This window comes from Bubalus bubalis, chromosome 14 (genome assembly GCF_019923935.1).
Source record: "Bubalus bubalis isolate 160015118507 breed Murrah chromosome 14, NDDB_SH_1, whole genome shotgun sequence".
NCBI lineage: Eukaryota > Metazoa > Chordata > Mammalia > Artiodactyla > Bovidae > Bubalus > Bubalus bubalis.
Window position 1 is genome coordinate 53,047,380 of NC_059170.1, and position 9,042 is coordinate 53,056,421.

The 9,042-nt window shown below is 38.8% G+C and overlaps 1 long non-coding RNA gene across 1 annotated transcript in view; it reads left to right on the forward strand.

Moving 5' to 3' along the window:
• Positions 1-8,324, forward strand: part of LOC123329244 — a 104,571-nt gene extending 96,247 nt beyond the window's left edge. Inside the window, exon 3 of the long non-coding RNA XR_006544618.2 lies at positions 7,967-8,324. This is a non-coding gene — a long non-coding RNA (uncharacterized LOC123329244). The remainder of the gene's footprint in view (positions 1-7,966) is intronic.
• The last annotated feature ends 718 nt before the right edge of the window (positions 8,325-9,042 follow it).

The window sequence follows — 9,042 nt, forward strand, 5'->3', positions numbered from 1 at the left end:
CTGAGTGGCAAATAAATACAGAAGTTCTCTTCAAATTTAATTATTAATATTTTGCTCCTACAAAATTGCTAGTGGTGTTTTTCTTTGATCTTAAAACATTTTATCAAAGGGAGATAATATGAAAATATCTTTAAGTGTCAAAAAAAAAGAATATTGAAAGATGAATAACTCAATCAGATATTAAAGCTTATTCTAAAGTCATAATATCTGTAATGTCTTATGGAAAAACTTAAACAGACTTTCTGGTCAACAAAATAATTGAAGGTGTGATATTGATTCAGTCATGAAGTTCAGTGTTTTTTGCTGCCTTCTGGCCTATGACTCAAGCTCATTCTCCACATCATCTTCTTTACTTGTTTGATTCTGCTTCCTTTTAATTTCTACCTGTTTCACAAGTATTATCCCCCTTACCCTCTACTATTATATTATAATTGTATTTGTTGCTCATATTTTACAATCATTGCTTTTTTCTCTTGAACGGACACATTAAATGCTGGTTTAATTATATGCTTCCAAATCATAAATCTTTGAATGTCTTTTTTTTCTTTTCATCTCAGTGCAATATTCTGATTTTTTGATATCACAGATTCTTTTCATTAATTCCATTTTTTTCTGTTTCCTCAATTGCAATGGAAGACTGTAAACAGAGTATTACTGCTCACAGATTGTTTCTGATTGTGAGACTCTTCCTAAAACATCTTATAGCTGGTGACATACTGAGACACACTTTCAGTGACAGAAAAAAAAAAAGCTGGGGAAGATCCAGAGCTAAGCTACAGGAATTCTGGAAAAGAAAACTTAGTGTTTGTTTTGTGTTTTGCTAGAAATCCCCTTTTTATACCAGTTTTCAGTTTTGCCTGGTTTCCATGCTAGGTATGAAGTGTAACTATGTTCAACCGAATAAGTCCTATTGAGAGTTCTTTTGAAGCACTGAAGAGTTTTATCCCATGGATGATCTTTTATGTCCTATCTGTCAAAAATTACTACTATACAAACATAAGAGTCAAGGAAAGTCAACTAAAATTTTTTCCACCCATTTCCCTGATCGTTGTCTCTGGCAACTACCAATTTATTCTCTGTATATATGAGCCTGACTTTTTGCTTTTTTGTTTTAGATTGTACACATAGAATAGGTCATTATGGTATTTGTCTTTTTCTCTCTGACTTATTTCACTTAGCATAATACCTTCAAGATCCATTATGTTGTTACAAATGGCAAGACTGCCTTCTTTTTTATGGCTGAATAATATTCCAGTGTGCACATGTGCCATGATTTCTTTATCCATTTATCTACTGATAACACTTATGTTGTTGCCATATCTTGGCTATTGTAAATAATGTTGCATTTTCAAGTTAGTATTTTGGGATTTTTTGGATAAATACTCAGAATTTGAATTTCTGGGTCATCTGGTAGTTCTATTTTTAATTTTTTGAGAAACTTCCATACTGTTTTCCATATTGACTGCACCACTCTGTATCCCTACCAACAGTGCACAGTGGTCTGCTGTTTCCACATCCTCACCAAAAGTTCTGTCAGGTGTGAGATGGTACCTCACTGCAGCCAACAATTATTGTTCATAATGGACTCTGTTCTAAGCAATTTATCATTAATCCATATAATAACCTGTGAGATAAGTATTATATTCCCAATCCACAGGTAAGACAGTGGATATTCAAGAAGATAAAAGAATAAGTTCTTCATATACTAACTTATAGGATCTTCCTGACCCAGACTCAGATTATAAAGAATCTGCCTGCAATGCAGGATACATAGGTTCTATCCCTGGGTCAGGAAGATCCTCTAGAGAAGGGAATGGCTACCCACTCCAGTATTCTTGCCTGGAGAATTCCATGGACAGGGGAGCCTGGCTACAGTCCATGGGGTCACAGAGAGTCAGACACAGCTGACTGACTAACTATCATACCACGCTAACTTACCTAGATTTTATCTGTAAAAGCAGGAAAAACTGAATTTTTGATGTTAAGACTATTGTTCTTGAATTTCCTAGAGAAACCTTACTTTCCAAGGCATGTATCTCTTCCATAGCATTCCCATCAAACGATCATGTCACAAGTCCTTGAAAACTTCCACTAATGGAGCATTTTACCTTCTAAGATATCCCATTAATCTGTGAGCAGCTCAGAGTTCTCATTCTTATGAAATTCCACTCCACAGTCTTTAGAAATTAAGTCTAGATTCTCCCTCAAGTAACTACTCTGCAGTTATTAATTTGAATAATTATGTCATCTCCTTCTCCAAAAACTGGATCACTATTAAACTCCAGTTTGTGCTTGCATTGAGGCCATGTAGGAAGAAGGGAATTTATAAGGGCAAGTTATGATCTGATAGGTCCTAGTGGCCCCTACAAGCTAATTACAGTGAACACTCACTCTCCTTGGTAGAGCCTCTGAAGACTTGGGATGAGTAGCATTCAGGAATTATAACCAGGTGCTCTCGTTTCATCAAATCGAGTTACCCAAAGCCTGTACACTTATAAATCTTGAGCCTTCTATGTCCTAAGTCAGTAGATTTTGCTCTCTTTTCTACAACTCTCTGGTCTGCTTTTTATTTTTCAGATTTCTTTTTTTTTTAATGCTTTTTAAATTTCTTTTTTTTATTGAAGTATAATTTCTTTACAGTGTTGTGTTGGTTTCTGCTATGCAACAGTGTGAATCAGCTGTAGCCTGCCAGGCTCCTCTCTCTGTGGAATTCTCCAGGCAAGAATACTGGAGTGGGTTGCCATTCCCTTCTCTAGAGGATCTTCCCAACCCAGAGATGGAACATAGGTCTCCTGCATTGCAGGCAGATTCTTGACTGTCTGAGGCACCAGGGAAGCCCAATCACTATATATACACATAAGTCCCTTCCCACGTAAGCCTCCCTCCCACCCGCTATATGTTATACAGCAGCTTCCCACTAGCTATCTATTTTACACATGGTAGTATATATGTCAGTACTACTCTCTTAATTTGTCCCACCTTCTCATTCTCCCTCCATGTCCATAAGTCCATTCTCTATATCTGCATCTCTATTCCTACCCTGCAAGTATGTTTTAGTTTTTTTTTTTTTTAATTTTTTTTATTGTTATTCTAAAAGCTGTATTCTCTCTCCATAGCATTCTACTTGGATACATTTTACTTCTTTCCTTTTCAGTCTACAGAGACTTCATGCAGGGATCCATAACATGTTTCATCTTTAATGAGAACTCCAAGTTGCCCAGGGAAGTTCCCTTTGGCCTAACTATTTTAACATTCAAAGGGCAAATTAAGACAGAAATCTCAGCCCTCTTGACTAGTAAGCCCTCTCAATTTCAGATACATTGGGGCAATCCCATTTAATTTGTGATTTTATGGTTTCTATAGAAGCAGAGAGTTTCTTGAGGGTAGGTATCAAGCCTGATAGTTTTCTTTTTCCAAAGATGGAATTAGAGTTCAGTGCTCTACTCAACAAATATTTGTTAAAGAAGAAGTAGGTTCTAGTTGATTCTGGATCTTCATATTTGATTTGTAGTTTGAGGGGGTTTTGTTTTCACTGAGGTGGTAAATAAACAGTCTGTTCTTATAAACATGACTGAAACATTCTCCTGGCAGGGGAGAGATGAGAATGAGGTGTAAAATGGCATGGGTTTGGATTAGAGGAAAAGAGGAGAGATGAAAGTTTAATTGAAGAATTGGAGTCAGAATGAAGGATTTATGTATTCGATGCTAGGATGTAAGTAAGCTGACTGAGAAAATGATGATGAGGAATATGGAGGTGACGGTGGTTCTGTGTGTATGTGTCTGTGTGTACAAGTGAGGGTGTTAAGATAACAGCAAAGGGGTCTTGAAAAGAAATCAACAGAACAGGGACTTCCCTGGATGTCCAGTGGTTAAGACTCCGAGCTTCCAATGCAGGAGCTGTCCTCGGGTTTGACCCCAGGTTGGGAACTAAGATCCCACATGCCAAGTGGCATGGCCAAGTTAAAAAAAAAAAAAAGGGAAATCAATAGAATAAACCCATATGAGATGAAAAATTCATGAGAAAAGTAGTGTGACACAGAAAGATAGAGAAGTGTGACAGATCCTAAAGTAGCCAATGGCATCAGCAACAGAACAGACTTCCCACACTGAACGCTTATCACAGTAAGGAAGGAATGAGAAAGATTGTTTCAGGTGAATGACAAAGTAAGAAGCAGATGGAGTCCACATTCATTTAAGGGAATGTCAGAAATGCACAGGACAGAAGATGAACATAATAAAAAGGAAATTGGAAATACTGCTAGAAATGAAGCTGATATAGAAATCCAGTAAAGCCTGGCAAAATGGATAGACAGGAGTGCCCTAATTAGAAGAACAGATATGGATTTTCATTATTCATTTGTCTTGGAATGAAAGATCCAGTATAAACCAACGTCTCAGAAATGAGGGTAGATAGCTTGGTGAAACCAGCAATATATATATATATATATATATTGCAAAATAGATGTATTAAGACCAAAAAGGTAAAACTCATTCCCTCTATTTTCCAGTAACGAGAACAAAAATCATAGTAACCCAGGTCAGTATGCATGTTTCATGAAAATTGAAAATGGCAGCATTGTGAAACAGTGGTCTCGCTCTGCAAGCATCAACATCCTCTTCTCGTAGCCCAGCGGCCAAGTCCTCTGAAGGTGACACTGTAGATTCTTTGATGAATTTAGCGGCAGCTAGTCCATTTTGGGATCCTTGCGACCAATTTGAAGTATTTTCCCTTTTTTTAAAAAAACATTTAAAATTGCCCACCAAAAAACCCCCACAAAAAAACAACTTACTTTTGGAGTTTAGTTGCCATTATCCATCACAGAACTTTGTAACTACCTCTTACACATCTTTGTTTTTTGCTGTCTTTTCCTCTTTTGGATTATTACTCTTTTTCAGTAGAATTTCCTTAAGTCTCTTTGCCAAAAAAGGATATTCCTCCTGTTATAAACTTTTAAAAGATAATCCTACCTGGTGAAACCTTTTTAGACACCACCCAAGTCTAATAATCTCCACCCTTCAGCAGTCTCTTCCTTCCTTTACATGCTTCCCAGGGTTCCTCATATTCAAATCATGCGAGGATGTAACAGTTCACCAAGAACTGCTTTATGTTCACCGTATCTGCTTGTGATATTTGAGTTCTCTAGAAATTAGGGAAATTAATGTACCACTTATAAAATCATAGAGTGTTGGAATAGGGAAGAAATTTTAGAGATCATCTAGTCCAGCTTATTATGAGTCATTTGTTACAGCTCCAAGGGAGACATTCATAACAAAAATATTAACAATTAGGGCCTCTTTAAAACTCTAGGATAAGAAAAATCACAGGATTCCCCCAAGGAAGGAAATGAAGCTAAGTGCGCTAATTTGCACAGATGCTTGAACAGCATCTCCAACACATGCAGGCACAAATGCAGGGCTATGTTGATTCAATAGAGTAGATGAGACTTCAAATAAAACAGAGACATTTATTAAGCATAGCCTCATGATTAAGAGATGCCCAAGGTACCAGAGAAAGGAAATTCTGTTCAAGAAATAGGAACGAGACAGGATCTAACTCATGGTGAAAAACCACGGTTCACGTGGATAGTCAGTCATATTTCCACTTCTGAATCTGTAACCTGATACGCTTGGACTGCAAGGAGATCAGACCAGTCAATAACTAAAAGAAATCAACCTTGAATATTTACTGGAAAGACTGATCAGTTCAGTTCAGTTCAGTTCAGTCACTCAGTCGTGTCCGACTCTTTGCGACCCCATGAATCGCAGCACGCCAGGCCTCCCTGTGCATCACCAACTCCTGGAGTTCACTCAGACTCACGTCCATTGAGTCAGTGATGCCATCCAGCCATCTCATCCTCTGTTATCCCCTTCTCCTCCTGCCCCCAATCCCTCCCAGCATCAGAGTCTTTTCCAATGAGTCAACTCTTCGCATGAGGTGGCCAAAGTACTGGAGTTTCAGCTTTAGCATCATTCCTTCCAAAGAAATCCCAGGGCTGATCTCCTTCAGAATGGACTGGTTGGATCTCCTTGCAGTCCAAGGGACTCTCAAGAGTCTTCTCCAACACCACAGTTCAAAAGCATCAATTCTTCGGTGCTCAGCTTTCTTCACAGTCCAACTCTCACATCCATACATGACCACAGGAAAAACCATAGCCTTGACTAGACGGACCTTTGTTGGCAAAGTAATGTCTCTGCTTTTGAATATGCTATCTAGATTGGTCATAATGAAGTTGAAATTCCAATACTCTGGCCACCTGATGCAAAGAGCTGACTCATTGGAAAAGACCCTGATCCTGGGAAAGAGTGAAGGCAAAAGGATAAGGAGGTGGCAGAGGATGAGATGGTTAGATAGCATCACTGACGCAATGGACATCAATTTGTGCAAACTCTGTGAGATAGTGGAAGACAAAGGAGCCTGGGCATGCTGAAGTCCAATGGGGTTGCAAAGAGTTGTACACAACTTAGCAACTGAACAACGACAAATATGCTTGGAGTTCCAAATGCCACAGACAAACCATATTATTGAATAGCTTTATGGGGAGACTTTAAGAAAACAACACCGGTGTATATGGAATAACTTGCTAAAATCCTGGTAGAGATCTGGTATGAGAATTTGACTTTCCTAGTTCCTGTTGAAAAGTGAAAAGTGAAAGTGAAATCTCTCAGCCGTGTCCGACTCTTTGCGACCCCGTGGACTGTAGCCTACCAGGCTCCTCTGTCCATGGGATTTTCCAGGCAAGGAAACTGGAATGGGTTGCCAGTTCCTGTTGAGATCATCGAAATTTCTTCAAATCAATAATTACATTTTCTCCACACAAATCTGACAATAGCTTGGAGCCTTATGACCTATTCTAGTTCTGATCAGTGAGGTTGGGTGTGGAGAAGGTCTGTCTAGACCTTTTCCTACAGGACTTCTTTAGGAAAAGTGCTCCCAGGGTCTGAGCATGGAGGTGATAAGTCCCAACTCACAGTCTGCCTTCACTGGGAAGCCTTTTATTGTTGCTTAGCTGCTCAATCATGTCTGGCTCTGTGACCCCATGGACTGTAGCCATCAGGCTCCATTGTCCATGGGATTCTCCAGGCAAGAATACTGGAGTGGGTTGCCCTTTCCTTCTCCATGGGATCTTCCCGACCCAGGGATCAAACCTGCACCTTCTGCATTGGCAAGCTGGTTTTTCACTACTGAGCCACCAGGAGAGCCTTTGCTGACTTCCAGACTGGAAAGGGTTGAATTACATTTTTCTCCTTGGAGAGTCACAGCTTTTTACTGAGGCCCCCTACGGAAGGGGCTCCCTGAGCAGTGGCACTGCTCTCTGTAGAGCATTTTGGAAATTTGTGAGGGTTTTTGTATATTGAATGAGATAATTCAGTTCTGGCATTTAGTGGGAGGGTGCTAGTTCTATCGGAGAAGGCAATGGCATCCCACTCCAGTACTCTTGCCTGGAAAATCCCATGGACGGAGGAGCCTGGAAGGCTGCGGTCCATGGGGTCACTGAGAGTCGGACACAACTGAGCAACTTCACTTTCACTTTTCACTTTCATGCATTGGAGAAGGAAATGGCAACCCACTCCAGTGTTCTTGCCTGGAGAATCCCAGGGGCGGGGGAGCCTGGTGGGCTAATGTCTATGGGGTGGCACAGAGTTGGACACACCTGAAGTGACTTAGCAGCAGCAGAGCTACTTCTATAGAATAAAGAATTGTGTGCGCAGTATTTTTACACATTAAAAACAAAATTTTATTGAAGTACAGTTGGTTTACAGTGTTGTGTTAATTTCAGGTTTACAACAGAGTGAATCTGTGATACATATATCTACCATTTTTTTCTATAAGAAAATATTATTTAAAAAATCAGAAACTGATCCAAAAATTATCAAGGGAGATTTACTCTAATCAAGTAAAATTTGAAGATTTTTGGAAGAAAATGCTATTATTTTTTTCCTTACTTATTTCAATTGACTTTTACAGGATTTCAGCTACCATATAAATTGAGAGAAGACTGCATATTGTTTTATTTGGAATGTTGCCAAGAATTAACGGTAGTACTACCTATGATGTTTGAACCCCAGTTTCTGTTGCCTGTCTCTTTATGCACTGATCATTTTTACAGTCATGAAGACTCTGCATTGAGGGAAGTGTCTGTATCACCATGTCTCTTCTTTAGTCATACCTGAGCACTTATGTTTGTGTTATTTTAACATGTTACTTTGCTTTTATTACTTCATTTTATAATCAAAACAATGCATTGATTTCTCTGAATTTATTTATGGAAATATATACTCACTGTCAATTTCATTGCAGAATAATAAAGAAGATTTTAAAAATATTTGTTATAGAAAGCATTGGGTCTAATGGGGATGTGGAGGTGCAGAGAGCATGAGCTTTGAGGTCACATCTGGGTTCTAGATTGATCTCTTCAACATACTAGTTTTTTTTTTTTTTTTTTTTATTCCCTCAGTTGGGGTATATTTGCTTTACAATGTTGTGTTAGTTTCTTAGGTACAACAAAGTGTATCAGTCTTTTTTGATTTCCTTCACCTCTTTTTTGATTTCCTTCCCTTTAGGAGAAGAGCACTGAATAGAGTTCTCTGTTCTAATCAGTAGGTGCTCATTAGTTATCTATTTTATACATAATATCAATAGTGTATATATCTTCCAATTTATCCCACCCATTTTACCAATTCTTTAATTGAGGGAAGTTACTTCTAGATATCACCTTTTCCTTGCCTGCAAAACAGAGATCATAGTAGCCCTTTCAGAGCCATTCTAATTTATGCAGTCGGTCAGTTCAGTTGCTCAGTCATGACTCTGTGATCCCTTAGAGTACAGCACACCAGGCTTCCCTGTGCATCACCAACTCCTGCAGCTTGCTCAAATTCATGTCCATTGAGTGGGTGATGCCTTCATGTCGATTTATGCAGGTTCCTGACATACAGCTAATATCCAGCTATTTCCCCTTCCTTCCTTCACTCAACAAATATTTACTGATGACTTAGTTTGGGCAAACATTATTATAGGGTCTGGTAGATAAAGCAATAAACAGA